The sequence below is a fragment of the Varanus komodoensis genome, unplaced genomic scaffold (genome assembly GCF_004798865.1).
Source record: "Varanus komodoensis strain SLA01 unplaced genomic scaffold, ASM479886v1 scaffold4, whole genome shotgun sequence".
Taxonomy (NCBI): Eukaryota; Metazoa; Chordata; class Lepidosauria; order Squamata; family Varanidae; genus Varanus; species Varanus komodoensis.
The window spans coordinates 44,752,221-44,768,278 of NW_025335941.1; positions in this window are offsets into that span (position 1 = coordinate 44,752,221).

The window sequence follows — 16,058 nt, forward strand, 5'->3', positions numbered from 1 at the left end:
AGTGAGGACTAAACATGGCCAATGGTCATAGAATGCTGAACATTTTTGGTGTGGGAGGAATGAAAAGTGGGGATTAGAATGGAGTGTAGAGAATGAAGAAGGTATGACTGGCTGGAAGCCTGAACAGGTAGACTCCGCAGGTTCTCTAATAGAGAAGCTTGTCTATTTCCAACATGAGGGCTAATCTCTGTAAGTAGACATGTGGAAAACCAAGGTTCAAATCTGTGTTCCCTTATGAAGTTTTCTAGGTAACCTCAGAGAAATTACTGAATCTCTTTACTCAGGGAAATTACTGAATTGATGCACAGGGTTCTTGTGAGCAAAAAAGTTGCTCTGAGCTGTTTGGCGTAAGTAGTGGGGTGGGGAACAAGGAAGAAAACGAGGGTTACCTAGGTTCATCCAACCCAATATTGCTTCTACTTCTGTCTGCAGCAGGTTCATAAGAAGATTGTGTTGTCAGGAGGGCTTTCCCTGATCCTCCATCTCTGTTTTTGTGGGTTTACTTTTAATAATCTGTATAGCAACCTCAGTGTCTATAAATTAAAGATGGCTGTTAAGAAGAGTTAAGCAAATTGACTTTGCTTTCTCATTTATCCAATTCCCCACCACCACTTTTTCCTGAATCAGCATTCTCTTGAGCTGGAAAGCTTGCTAAGGCATTTCCCCAAGGTTGTATTTTTAGTTTTGTTGGAGCAATTAGATCCATGTACACTGGCCTATTTTCTGGTATTTTACCTGCAGCTGGCCCTGGGGCTTTTGTCACTCTGTGAACACCAGAGACTCAGAGGAGCCAATAAGATTTCTTTTATGAGGACTGCCTTCTCTTGGAAAATAGAAGCTTTCCACTACCTAGTCATGTCTTATAACACTTTAGCTCATTCCTGAGAGCACAACATAGATGCAATTTATTTGGATGGTGCGGAAACTGTTTCATGTTTATCTCCAGATTCCTAAAGGGAAAAGATGAGAAATTTTGCAGTGGAGTCAGGGGTGGAGAATATGATATTATAAGGGTATGATCCCATATGTGTTTAGATAGAAAAAAAATCCTACAACTCCCAGCATCCAGCTGGGGGATGTTAGGAATTGCAAGAAGTTTTTCTGTCTTAACATCATTATTGGAGACTTGGGTTGAGCGATTCACTTCCAGATTCGACTTGAGTCATGCCTGTGACTTGACTTGAACTTGACTCAGGAGCAACAAGTGAGTGATCGACTCAAGATTTCTACCTATTTTATGACCAGGTCGCTCCAGGGCTTACCATGGGACATGATATCCTGGAAGGGGAGGCACAAAGACAGCATAGGCAGTGGGAGGGAGGGAGATTCAAGGGGGTGGGGGCAAGATAGGGATTTTGTTTGTTTAAATAAATCATGGTGGAAGTAAAGGACTTCAGTGCATCACTGAGAGCAGGGCAGATGGGAACATCAGGGGATTACAACTCTCTCACCCCCCACCCCACCGCCTCCCTTTTTTCTGTTAAAGTTGGCTCTTGAGACTTGAGGGCTGAGACTCGACTTGAAATGTCTTGCAATGACTTGAGACTCAACTTGGACTTGAGACTGGACTTAAGACTTGGAGTAAAGGACTTGAACCATTACTGCTAAGGATGCAGAGGATTGTGCCTTTAATGCTTCATGGCAGAACTCCCACAGTTTTGAGCAAGTGCTGGCTGTCCTGTCCAAGCCGACAGTGGCTGCCAGCTCCAATGTCAGTGCGGTGGTGTATCTTCTCTGAGCTTTAGTCTGACAATGCAGGAGGCTGCCCATGGTGCTGAACCTATTTTGGGCCTTGTGTTCAGCACCATGGACAGTGCCTTTCAAGTTCGGACTAGCTTCCAGACACTGGAGCCCCCAGTCTGCCCTGTTTAAAGGTAAAGAGGTGTGCCAAATGTTGTCAGTCAACAGTCAGCACCTGAATGGCAGACTGAACAGGGAGACCCACAAGGTCACCTCCCCTATTATGGCACGATGTACAGTATCTCTACTCACGTTATAATAATTATCTCTAAATATACACCAAAACATATAAATTAGCAAATGCAATTTTTATGCAACTTACTCTTCTGCTAGACCTTCTCTTTTGCTGATGCATTTCTTCTTTTGGGCAGGAGGCAACAATAAGTGGCCATCCTACTCAATATCATCAAGCAGGATCTATGGGTTTGCCTCATTCCCCTCCCCGCTTCAAGGTATTGGTGTTGCTGAGTTCCTTTAGATTTCCAGGCCCCAGTAAAATGAACCCTCCCACATTGCTGTGCCTCTGAGACAGGAGTAAACAATTTTGGGAGGTCTGTGGGCCATTTAGCAGTTTGCAGTCTATGAGGCATCCCCTCCCAATGGTATTGCTTAATTTTTAAAGGAAAATTTGACTATATTTTTTAACAAAAAACAAAATAAAAATAATAGAAGTTGTGTACATTTGTGCTGCTCTTCTCAAAGGGATAACAAGATAGTGATGACCATGCCAAAGTGCGGTTTGGTCATTCGGGGAGTGGCTGTCAAAGGCAGAAGCATAGAGCTTCTAGGAAAAAACAGTTGAACAAAACCAGGGTTGTGGTTAGAGCAGGCAGGGTTGTACCCTTTAGGCCCCTAGGGTACTGCCTGGAGGACCAAGAGGCAAGAATCATATATGGTAAAAGTGACTGTCCAAGAACAGCCCACACTGCCTAGGTTATGCACAGGGTGGGTTGGTTGCCAATGTCCTGCCATGTGAACCTCCCAGTGGCCCTACAAAGCCAGTCAATAACCTGGTTCACACAACAGTATACATCATGCTGGGTGGTCTCAGGGTAGCTTGTCATGATAACTGAAGCAGGAGGTTCTTTTGTCTCACTAAGGACACACAGCTAGTGGCTAGATTCTTTATGGTTGTTTGTTTCCAGGGTGGGTTGTTTTGACATCTGAACCCAGTAGGGTGATTTCACTGTGGGCTGTTGGGAATGGCTAGTGAGTCACCCAACAAGATCAGCAAACATCCCTGCCACTCCTATTCACACAAGTGCCCTTATTGTCCTTTCTCACCCTTCTCATGGCCTCTACCATGTGCTCCAAAAATTACAAGAAAGAACATCAGAGAGCACCCCAAATTAACTCTTAACCTTTATTAGTATCGGTTTTGTGCACGCGTGCACATCTGAAAGACTGCTGTTATGCAGCTTGCTTCTCTGCCATGAAATGTGTGTATATTTACCACTGCACCTTTCTTGCTATTCTTGGAATGCACCTCTCTTTACCATTCTCCATCACCACTCTGCCTGGACGTGTGCCCATCCTTACCAATCCCTGCCACGGCTCTGCAACCCATACGTGCACCTGACAGCAACGAACAGCGACCAGCGGAGGGAACAGCATTCATGAAGTGCAGGGAGAGCCTTAAGTGGCTTGTGGCTGCCAGTGAAGGGACTTTTCCAGTGGTGTAATAACTTGAGCAGTCCATGAAGCAGGCAAGTGCCTAAAGTGAAGGCCGAAATTGACAAGGACACTGACAAGAGCGGGTTATTGTTACACTAGGCTAAATAGCTTCAGGCAGTCTTGCACTGCTATGCAGCTGTGAAAGATCGCAGATGAAAGGAAAAGTTTGAGAATGCATTACCATTTCATAAAGGCTCAGAAAATTATTTCTGGCGATCTGGTGTGGGAGCGGGGAGAGGTAGCAACAGACCAGCTTCAGAAAGTGTGTTGAGGTAGATTTTGGGGAGATAAGGAGCTGCAAAGGTGCCTGGGATACATGCTGAGATCAAGTGGGGGACAAAGGGAAAAAATACCCTTTGCAAGCTGCAGTGACCCAGTTGGATGTCTGGGGTGATGTGGGCTATTTAGGAAGCAACTAATCCCTGTAGTACCTTCTCTACAGGGTGGTGTAATGTGGCATGCAAACTTGCCCAATCTGTGACCACTTCGGTTATCTGTGAGCTCTCTGCACCTCCCTGTTGAGTGTGCAGTTAGCAGTAAACCCAACTTTACACCTGCATAATGTGTGAAACTCAGAACTACATACTCCTGTGCAACCGTCTCATGGCCATTATAATACTGGGAAGAGCCCCATTGCTAAGCAAGCACCACTTATAGGAACAATCAGAAAGCTTTTACCTAGATATTCTCTCTCTCACACACACACACACAATCTCTGCTTTACTAAAGGGAGCTTTTAGGCCATGTGAAGCAGCAGTTCTGCAGGATAAGCAGTTGTCTGTAATGGTGGTGCTTCAGCAAAGAGACTGTCTGGGAAGTGGTTTCGGAAGAGCATTCACAGCAAAGCAGAGATCGGATGATGGACTTATTGCTGTGATTCATTTGGCACTGGCAGACAGATATTCCCTGTTGGCTGCTGCCTTCCTCTCTTTTCTAGCTCAGCTGGAACCTCAGTATCAGCTCTCTGCTGCTATACATCACTAGATGCAGAAGGTCTTTCCACTGTAAAAGAAAAGAGTTGTGATTTATTTTCAACTAGCTTGGGAGGGAGAGGCCAGTTCTAGTGGTAATTGTTCATAATTTATAAGAGGCCTTCCTGCTGTTGTGGAGGAGCTCAGAGGAGCCCCCAAACACTGTTCCTTCTCTGTTTCTTGCATCTTCTTCAGCTTGGTGACAGCAAGGCCCTGGAAGAGTCAGCTCCTGTTGGCTCCCTGCTGCATGCCTGGGCTACAGACACAGTCCTTTTGGTGACATACCAATTGGGCAGTGGGGAAGATGGACCTGCCATTAGTCATGCTGCATAGAGTGAACCATGAGGGAGTCTTACAACTCCTTCCAAATGTATAGTCATCTCAGTGAGTGGAGTGACAACTAGTTAAGGAAATCTGAAAGCCTGCTTGGGCCCACTTCTATTTCCCAGTGTTGGCAGCTGATTAAAAAGAAGAGAACAAAAGGCCTGGAAAAGATTTCTACTGCTGTCTCACAGCAATAGAATTTCTACAGCCACTCTATACTTCCCCTTCTAAAGGGTTCCAGTTTCTCTTGGGCCTGGTTTCCAAAAGCACACACAAAGATACAGAAGTCATGTGTACGTGTTTTGTTCTCCCAGTCTCGTTCTCCTGAGCTAACAACGCCATCAAATAAAACCTCTCTTCTGACTATGTCAGGTTCTTTACCATTCAGTGAACTATACCCCAGGGAGACGACAAGCCCGCATAGAAGATTTGCACATGGGCCGGCCATGTAGTTTAAACAAGCCACAGTGGTTTGGAGTGCATGGCGGCCACTACCGTGACTATTCAAGCCATGCTGTGTGATCATCATGGCTTATCCTGCTGAGTGAGCCCAGACAAGGGGAGCTTGTTGCTGTTAACTAGCCATCCCAGAACGTTACTGTAATCCATGGATTACAAGTGTCCCCTTTTCACTTCTGCTTTGGTGTTGCCAGTCCTCTTGGTTTGGTGATTCGCAAGTGGTCACCCGACCTCTGCATCAATCCACCTGAAATCAGGCCAATGGCATCCTTTAGCAAGTAATCTGTATTTTTTCTGTGGTGCCTGGGGGCCCTCTGATGAGAAGGTGGCCTTGAATTTTGCCCACAGTTCTGCCCTAATGGCACCACTAGATGTTAAGGGAACAAGCAAAATAATATATCTATCTAATTTGACATGAAAACAGTAGGGAGAGACGGATGGAAGAGGCAAACCAATGAATCCAGAGAAGAAGCAGAAAATATGGACCGGAAAGGCTAGGGCAGACTGCAGGATAATCTCAGACTGTTGGCCAGAAACCCTTACTTGAATAAGAGTTTCTCTACCAGATATCTGCTCTCTGCTGCTGTTTCTAAAAACAAACAACCTTTCTATTTTAAATCAATCATGCTCTCACTCCCAATGACATCTAATTATTTCTATGAAATATCTATCATATTTCGTTAAGCCTACAAATAGCTATACAGCATTTCTCCTTCTTGAGAGCGCTAGAAACATTTATTGGCAGAGTTCAGTGGGAATCATTTCCCTTATGAGATGCCATTACAAAGGAAAGTGCTGCTGTATACACCACACTGAGCTTTGAGGGGTATCATTACAGCAGTACAGGGTTGCTCCCCCCCACCGCCCCCGCTTGCAGCTTTCTGATCCATGCTATTGATGGATCGTGGCAGACTTCAGGGGGAAACTTGCTTGTCAGAACAATGAGTAATATTTGTTAAGCACATTTCAAGTCCCTCTTGAGACAAAACAGTTACACATTTTCAGTTTTCCTTATCCTCCAATTTCAGAAGCAAATCTCATTAAGATCAGTGGGCTTCCTTGTAAGTAAGTGTGCTTAAGAGGCATGTATTTGTGTGGCCCCCAAACCCACTGAAATAGAAGTGGATTGGAGTTGAGTGACAAAAGCAGGATCTAAAGCGTCGTGGTGAATGGCAGAAAATTGGCTCTGAAGCTGCAGCAAAGGTTGAGCGATGCCATCATCCTATACCAACCGCACAGCTGAATATAAATTGAGTATTAAAGGATGGACCAGTCTGGGAGAGGATGGCAGTCAGAAGCAACAGAGGAATTCAGCAATGCTGAGTGCTTCTTCCCTGTTATATTGGAATTAATAAATCTCTATAAAAAAGTAAAGTATAAAACACTTGTTACTGAAGCGTACAACACAGAAATGTCCATTCTGGTTGGGGATGATAGAAGTCCAGCACACCTAGACAGCACCAGCATGGGAAAATCAGTTGTAAAGGAAATTAGCATGACCTCTGGGGATTTCAGTTCAGGACAGGAGTGCTGGTGCTCTTATGATCCAAGGATCAAATTCAACCTGGGAGCAGCTCTCAGGATGGGCACCCGCTCTCCGCATGTGGACCAGATTCAGTTTTGAAACAGCTCTTAGGAGCTGCATACCAGTGGTGGGCAAGGCCAAGGATAAGGGGGAGACGCCGCAATGCAAAACCATGCCAGTGGTTTAACGCCCTTAGTGTCCATGTGAGCTGTAGGAAGGGCACTTCAACTTTTTGGAATGGGTGTGGGGGGAACATGCAACAAGGCCATTGGGGGAAAGGGAGTGGGGCCAGTGGCGGGGCCTGCAGTCATCTGGAGGACCCAGGAGGGCCAGACTGGGGTGTCAGAGGTGGAAGCTGCTGGCTCCCATGTCAGTAGGGCAATGCATCCACTTTGACCTTTGGCATGAACTTTGTAGGAGCCATGCATGGGCCTTGAACCCATTCTCAGAAGTAGCCTCAGCATTAAGAATTTATTCTTAAAAGTTCAGACTGCAGCACGCCGACATTGGAGCCACTGGCTCTCATATGGTTTGTGATGAAGGCCATAATCCAGGAGCAAAGGTTGCATCCCTCTCTGAATATCAGTTGCCGGGGAACAGCAGCGCGAAAGGCAGGAGACAGTTACACGCGCAAGAAACCAACGCTTTACAGTGCTATTTTCCAACAGCGCCATGCCTCAATGGACTTTAAGCTAGGTTTACTGAACCTGAAATCCTGTTGGGCTAACCCTGCCTGCTGCTCACAAAGGTTTCAGGGAAAAGGAGCAGCGTGAGACGAGGAAATCAGCATGGGGTGTTAGCCTTCCTGCTCCAAGTGCACTTGCTCTCAAAGTAAGAAATGGGAGCTAATCACTCCGGTTGCTGCCTCTGGTGAAGGTGGTGCCACACAAGAAGCATGAAAGGTTGTTCTGAGTCTCTTGTGAGCTAGATGGGTACAGATGAAAGCAGCTTGCTTCTCTGTGAGCTCCTGCACTTTGGCGCCTTTGACTTTTCATAGAACCGTGTGGGCAATCCCCAGCCGCTTGAGTTGTTTATGCTTGTAGCAAAACCCTCCCTCTTGAGCCACTTTTGCCTGATATTTGCAATTTGGATCTGGATGTACACTTTTCTTCTGATACTTGGTTACTTGGAAAAGGAATAAGAAGGTGAAATGTACTTTCGTATCTCAGCTGGAAGTATGGTTTCCAGCAATCCAGCCTCACTTGTTCTCAGAAGTGCAGAAGTTACATTTTCCATCCTACTAGTTTCAAAATGAAAACAAAATTTTTGGCTGTCATCATATCTCCTTCATACTGTTTGCTGCCCCAAATAATAATAACATTAATTTAGCTAATTTAGCATTGTTCTTAAATTTATGCTCCACCTTTTTTCCTCTTGCAAGGACCCAAGGTGACTTACAGGCTGCCTTTCTCTCTATTTTATCCTTGCAATAACCCCATGAAGTAGGTTTGGCTGAGAGCCTGTGACTGATCCAAAGTCACCCCATTCGCTTCATGGCCAAGCAGGGATGAGACCCTCATTCTCCAGAATCTCAGTTCAGCACTCCAACCACAATCCAAACCCTTAAGCTACAAGTTTAGGACAAATACTAGTCACGATAAATATAGTTTACACTTGTCTTACTCACAGAGATAACTATACTACCAGATCCAAGGTGCCAAGTTGGGTGATTTGTATAATTTGTCCCTTTAGTTCAGTAATGGCCTTCATGCAGGCCAAATAGTTTGTGCTCAGGTTTCCTCCTGGCACAGCAGCCAATCTGGCCTTTCCTATGCAGAACAATTCTGTGGTTTTTTAGTTAAGAATATTAACTGGCTGGCAGCAGAAGGCAGATTGCCTTGGAACTTCAGCTCCCAGAAGCTCCTACCAGCATGGAAAGCAGTCAGGAATGCTGGGAATTGACAGCTAAAACATCTGGGGGTCAGTCTCTGCCCTTTCTTCCAGCATGGACTTTTTTTCACCTAAAGAGCTATGAAACCAAATGGACGCTGGTATTTATTTCTGTGTAGAAACTTGCTTAGGTAGCAGACCAAAGTCAATTTTTTAAATACTGGAGACTGTATTTTGTTGTGTATACACTTGGAGGTAAACTCCACTGAACCTGTAGCGATATTGAAGAAATTACTGACCAAAAAAAAAAAACTGACCAAAGACATGCCTTTCTCTCACAGGCTAAAGTGTGAATATACACATGTCAGTGTTTCTTTTTCTATTTGGGGTATTTGTGCATTTTTGGAGGTGTAAATATGCACAACTCCAAATATATTTGCGTAAAATCCATTTCTGCCAATAAGCAGCCAGTGGAAGGAATGGCACCTGACAATCTGCAAGACATAGAACTGCCCATTTTGGTGGCCATCACTGTTTCTTGTGGGAGCAAATTCCATTGTTTAACCATGTGCTGCACTGAAAGATGCTTTTTTTGTCCTGAATCTTCCAGCATTTAGTTTCACTGGATATCTTCAGGTTCTAGTATTATAGCAAAAATTGGGTGGGGGAATGCCTCCCTATACTCCTCTGTTTTGCTCCTCCCTTTTCTAAGCTAAAAAGTCCCAAATACTATATTCTTTATAGATCCCTGATAATTTCCTTAGTTTGTTAGTTCAGTCTGCTATAATTTGTACCAGTTGGGGTTTCTGTCTCATAATAGCTCAAAAGTGCCATTGCCATGTGCTTTTTGACAGCTTTTCTTGTCAGCTATATACTATTATGTACTAAGGCAGTGCGTGGAGAGACCTTCCCCAACATGGATGGTATTGTCCAGATGATGGATTTGGACTTCAGCTTCCATTAGCCCAGCTAGCTGGCCACTTGGAGTAGTGACAACTGGATATATTGTTGCTGTTATTGTTTGTCGTTCCCTCCATCCCTTTTTGTTTTGCTTTTTCAAACTGCAAATAAAAGTTTAAAAAGGGAATGCACCAGGTTAGGGGAAGCCATTGTAGTGTCTCAAAATTCCAGAACCTGGACTCATCCCAGAAAGCCAAATGGTGGGAGATTCAGGTCAGGAAAAGGAAACACTTCATCACATAGAGCATAATTAAACTGTGGAATTTGCTTCTTCATGATGTAGTGATGGCCAGCAACGTGCTCAGGGGATTGGACAAACTCAGGGAGGAGAAGGCTCAGGGAGAAGAGAATTAATGGTGAATTGATCCACTTCTGTCTCTTCACAATCTTTTCTTAACCCCAAACCTACTTCCAATGCACCAAAGGAAGAAAAGGGCTCGAGTCCATTCTCCCCAGAAACCAGCACTATGGCAGCTCGCCAGTGGCAGGGCTTGTGAGCCACTTCTGGGTCCTGAAGCACTGCTCTGTCCTATCACCTTCAACTCTGCCACACAGAGTCACCTTACACAGTATCATCTGCTGCTGGCCGTAGGCATTTTTACAAACTAGGAACGCTGAGCAAAGGAAACCTCTAGTTGGAGGACTGGTAATCAGTCTGTCGTTTTCTGAAGAGAACAAGGAAGTCTGAGTGCCGATGAGCTATCTGTTCCAAGAAACAGAAACCTTCCAGGTGCTTGGAAATTTACAAAGACTAGACCAAGCTGAGCTGAAATGAAAGCGAGTTTTTCTTTTCTTGTTTGCCTTTTTGCAAATGAGCTGGATCCAGCAGTCTGCATTCCTTCCCATCCAAAGTGACATGAGGATACACAAACTTGCTGATTGGGTGGCTTGTAATGTTGTGGCAACTGCAGGCCTGTGAGAACAATTGCAATAATAAATTCAATTATGCTGGACATGATTCTTCCCTTTCGAGGACAAATGTGGGGTGAGAAGTGACAGGTATTAAAAACAAAGTCTGAGACATATACATTGACAACACTGCCAGAAGTGATTTCCAGCATTTTTCTGCCTGGAGCCCAACTCTACATTGGAGCTGATGGAGGGGAGGACAAAGAGGCACCTTGGAGAACTGGCACCCCCTTGGGGAACGGCATTTGGTGTGCCCAGAGCTGCAGATCATGGGGGATGCTTCTGAGCCATTTAAAGGTTCCCAGCCCCTCTCCCACCCCAGTCATGTAGCATGGTCTCCAGTGAGGTTCACCTGGTGCCAACATGGTCATTCTTTCAATGACCTTCAATGAGGTTAAGACCTCATTCTGCTCTCAGGCATTTGAAGACATATGACAAAGCTTTTGCTGGCTCTGGGATTTCTCTTGTTGATCATTTCAAATTATTTTTCTGTGTACAAGCAGTCCCTGGGTTATGAATGTCTGTGTTACGAACAACCTGTATTTAGGAACAAACTGCCATAAAGCCTATTAATTTTAAAAAATTACTGCAGAAAATTATCAACACTGGGGGAAGCGGGGGGGGGGGGGGAGGAAGGAAGGCCTCCAAAGCATTACCATAGAGAGAGGGAAGAGAAAGGGCAGAGAGGGGGGCCTCCAAAGCATGCCTTACTGCCCTACCCATCCAGAGAGGGAAATCTCTCAGGCATTTCCTTGCTGCAAAGAGGAGGCACTGGTGAGCTTTGGAAAATTCAGGGGAAGAAACTAAAGATAAAACAACCTTTAAACAAAGCAAAGATTCTGCAGGCACTACCCAGCCAGAATAGGACCATCTTCATCAAGAATCCAAAAATGAGGAACCTTTCACAGGTGAGAGGTTCCATACTACTGGTGCAGCCCCTAAGAAGGCCCTGTCTCACCAACAACCATGCTTGTACCCTTGGTGGGACACTGGAAAAAAATCTCTTGTCCTCATCTTAGGGAGTGGGCTGGAAAGTATGGGAAGAGGCAATCTTTCAGGTATCCTGGACCCAATCCACTCAGTGAAGCACCCTTACCTTGAATTGCACCTGAAAGCATAATTGGTAACCAGAGGGGATGTTCCAGAGAATATGTACAAAAATGAGTATATGCACTTGTTATCCACAAATGGCCACACTGCTTCTAGCACTGCTTCAAAACTTGTAAAGGGAGGCCCCCTAGGATGTGAATCTGGCAATGCTGCTGGTGCTGGTTGCTGATGTCTCTTTGTTCTTGCTTCCTTTTTGACCAGGGTGGCAGGGAACCAGTGGGGCTCTGCCCCCTTTGGTTTTCTGAAAGGCTGCCATGATCTCATAAGAACCAGTGACCTTGACCAGTGCTCGCTCTGCACTGTTGCAGTGGCTGGGGAGACTTTCTGCAGCCAACAAGGAGCCTCTCTGCACAAGATGCCTGTGAAGACTTGCATGGAGACATGCAGTGCCCTGTGCAAATTGGACTGCACTCTTCCAGATGGAATAAATAGCACTGATTTTCAGATTCAAGTGTAGTTACAAACAAAGCACTCCACTGCCGCTTAGTTGCTAGGGACAACTGTGCGATGCCTTGTGCCGAGAATGCAGGAGCAGCAGCATCGCGCATCACTAAGAGAGTCACAAAGAGCCATGCTGCATTGACAGCCGGCAAAAGCAAGGCTGCTGCACTAAAGCGGCACCAGGGACACCTGGCAGACTTGGGACTCAAAGGCAGGCGAGCTAAAATCTGGCTATCTCGGAGCGTGTGATGGAAGGGCAGGCAGCTGTGTATATTTTGCACTCCAATGCAAGCCAGGTTTTGTCAAAGCCAAGTCTGGATAGATTTCTTATGCTGTGGCTTTGGGTGGCCAGGTATATCAATTTAGGGAGGACAGCCCTCCATTTGGAAGACTGTCAGGGGACAGTCCTCTACTTGGTTGTGTCCTCTGTTGGAAACACTGTTGAGTTCATTACCAGTTTAGAAATAAGGATCCCCGAGAAGGGGGTGCTGGACCTTGAAGTTGCCCACCCATAGTAAGCACCTGGACAGCAAGCTGAGCAGGCGCAAGTCACCTGGCCGGGCTTCTTCATAGGTGAGATACACTGGATTTCTATTTAAATTATTGTTGTTATTTCTAAATGTGTATCTATATGCAACTATTATGCATATTGGTGTCATCATTTGTCCTATTTCGGTACGCGTTCCCTCTTCTTTTGGCAATGCGTGGCTCATGATGGAGCATCTCTTGCAGCACAAACCTACCTGTGCATCACTGAAGGCCCTCCTCCAAGTGCCTCCTCCAAAGGAGTGAGGGAGAAGGCCTTCTCGGTCATGGCCTCCCAGTTATGGAACCGTCTGTCTGACAAGACCCGCCTGGCATCAGCATTGTTAGCTTCTGGTGCCAGGTTACGACAGCTCTCTTCTCTCCAGCATTTGGCAGCAGACGAGGACATTTTTATCAAGTCTTGAGATATTTGTGGATTAGTCAACATTGGTTTTAGTTCTGCAAAACTCTTCCTGTGTTGTATGTTTATATGGTTTTGATGATGTATTTTGAAGGTTTAAATCTGTGTGAATTGCTCAAACATCTTCACTCGGTGCAACTGGAACAACTCCTTCATCCCGGTGCTTCTCTCTTAGGTACTCTTGTCTCACTCCAGGTGGGCTTCTGCCTTTCTCACTGGGGAAGGGAAGACAAGCCCCCTGTCCTCCCATGTGACATTTCAAGTATGATTCTGCCCCCTTCCCCATAATTTATTAAAGGGAAACTTAGTTACTAGTCAGCTATCCAGGGCCTTATGTGGGGCCATAAGGGGAGCTTATGAGATGAATTTAAACCGTGGCTGAGGGCAGAATCCAATGCTGCCATTCATGAGCAGGGCTGCCTGCAAATTCCAGTCTGCATCAGGCCAGTCCCACCAATTCCGTTTGGTGAGCAGCTCCTGGGGTGACCCGATGCCCACAGGGCATGGTGCAATGGCACCAAAACCGATATGGGTTGCTTTGACCTAGAGTGAAGCAAACCTAGTTCAAAGGTTAGCCGATTGCATAAAGGGGAATGCGAATCAAAGGCAAGGTGAATGGGAGATCGGGAAAACAATGAGCTTTGCACTGATTGCTTCATGAGATGCCAAATGCTAGATAAATGCACTCATCCCACATTCACAAAATACCCCAGATTGGCTCTTAGCTTTGCTGTTAGGTAATTTCTCTTGTTTCTCCCTTCACTTGTGCCCCTGAAAAGCCGACATGGATTAAACTGCTAAGGTGAGCATGTGCAGCTCAATCAGTCAGTAATGTCACAGGTGGACCATTCCGAGTAGCAGCTTGATGGTGCAATCATACGCACATCTATTCAGAAGTGAGCCTCACCGCGTTGAGCAGGACTTTTTCTTAGGGAGGGGTGTATAACCGCCTTCCCCAGCCTGGTGTGCTCCAGATGTTTTGGACTACAGCTCCCAGTATTTGGACTACAATTCCCCATATTTCTGATCAGCTGGGGCCAATGAGAATTGAAGTCCAAATGATTTGGAGGTCATCAGATTGGGAAAGTCTGATGTATAGGATTGCAAGCTAACCGCATGTGTATGTTTACTCAGCAGTAAATCCATGAAGTATGCTCCAGGGGAAGCGTCTTTAAGACCATAGCCTTCATCTCCCCATCACCGACAAGATACATTTCATTGCTGCTGCCTATTTTTTTTCCTTTTAGGACTCCTATAACTTTAACAGCCCCTGTTTTATTGATGCATTATTTTTATAGCCTGTCTTTTTCTCTGCAAAGAACCCAAGGCAGCTCGCATAATCTTCCTCCTTCTCATTTTTAACAGTCAAAAACCAACAGGTTGCACACTTTTCTAGCACTGAACCTTTGTGGAAAATGTTACCTGCAGGTTTCTTAACTATTCTTACCCAGTTAAACCTATGGAAATGCTGCTTGCCTGGAGCTGGATATGAATCTTAAGATGCATGCATAAACAACACAAGGGCAGAAGCAGCCCTTAAATATTTTATTTAGGGCAATCAAACAAATTCAGAGTTGTTTCCAGACTTAAGGAGGGTGAGTGCGATGAGGTCTGAAAGGCCTTATATCATGTTTGGAAATCTGTTTAGCAGACAGATGGTTCAAGACCTTTTTCTTACCTGGGAAGCTTTAAGTGAGCTAGCGGCCATCTGGGCCTTTTAGCGGTCTCTAGCCCAATTCATGTGCACCGCAGTGCTACTGACTATGGCCAAGCCTACTGACAGAACATGTCTGCGTGACTGGAAGAGAATCCCCTGTTGTGTCGGTGCTGACGTAAAAAAGTGCTCACACTGTTAATTAATCCTCCTGTCATTTCCACAGACGTTATCTGGTGGCTCAAGAGAGTACTTGCATTCTCCAGTTTCCACTCTCGTCTTTGCCAAGACTATTTTCTGGAAGGTTTGCCAAAATGTGATGCATGCAGCCCTTCCCTGCTTGCCACCATTCATTTCTGCACATGACAACATGTTTTTACAGCACAATCCTAGGTATGTCTATGCAGAAGTACGACCCTTTCTGTTCAATGGTGGCATAGGACAGCTGCAGCCTCAAGGCACAATCTTATGTGCATTTAGGCAGAAAAAAGCCTAAAACCCCACATAGTTCTGCTATCAAGGACCAGAATCCTCCTTTCAACCTGCCAATGCAGGCAATGTACCCTGACTTGTCACGAAGGATGAAAAATAATAGGGTCCAAGTTAGAGGCTGTACCCTTTAAACCCTGAAACTGAAAGGATGGATTTGGTCTTGGGGACATAAAAAGCTTCATTCTGCTCCTAGATCTAATGGGAACAAGTTGTTAAGAGTTCTCTGTGGTGTGGTTTTTGCTTCATTCGTGCAGGACCCGCATGTGAGCAAGCAACTAAAGCCATGTGTCAAACTGGTGGAGGGAGTTCTTTGTGGCCAAGGATGAGGTGCGTCTTTTACAGACATAAACAAAACTGGGATCTAGAATAGGTTTAGGAAACCTGTGGCCCCTGGGGTGCCATTAGATTCCATTTCCCATCATCCTAGCTCAGGAAAGCTAATGGTTGAAGATGGTAGGAGTTGTTGTCCCAACAGCATCCATCTGGAAGGCTACAAGGTATTTTGGAGACCCCTCTGGGCAAAGAAGAAGTCAAGGGGGCAACTAGTTCTTCCCATGTGTCGCTACTTACCACATGGGAAGGAAGAAAACACAAACCACTGTAAATCTATATGAACTGTTACAGCAACTTGTGTGCATTTTAAAAAGGCAGCTTTGGAGTGTTTGTGATCATTGTTGGGATCGTGACAGGTAAGGAGGGGGAGATTAAATGCTTCTTCCCTTGCTGTGGTCTGATGGAAACTGAACCTTGCATTAGGAGGAAATGAGGACGCCCTTTATATATTGGTGTATATATATATGGTACATGGCAGTGAATGAAACTCAAATCCCTACTCAGGTCCTGTTGGTGATCTTGGACAACTCACTAGCTGTTGTACTAACACACTGGTAAAGTTTTACAAGGATAAAACAGAAGAGGGAGTATCTAGCTGTGTCATTTTGATAGTGTAAATGATGTGATAGAAAATGAGTTCTGAGTTATATACAAAAGAAGGAGCCAATTAAAAGATACATTTGTGCAAGT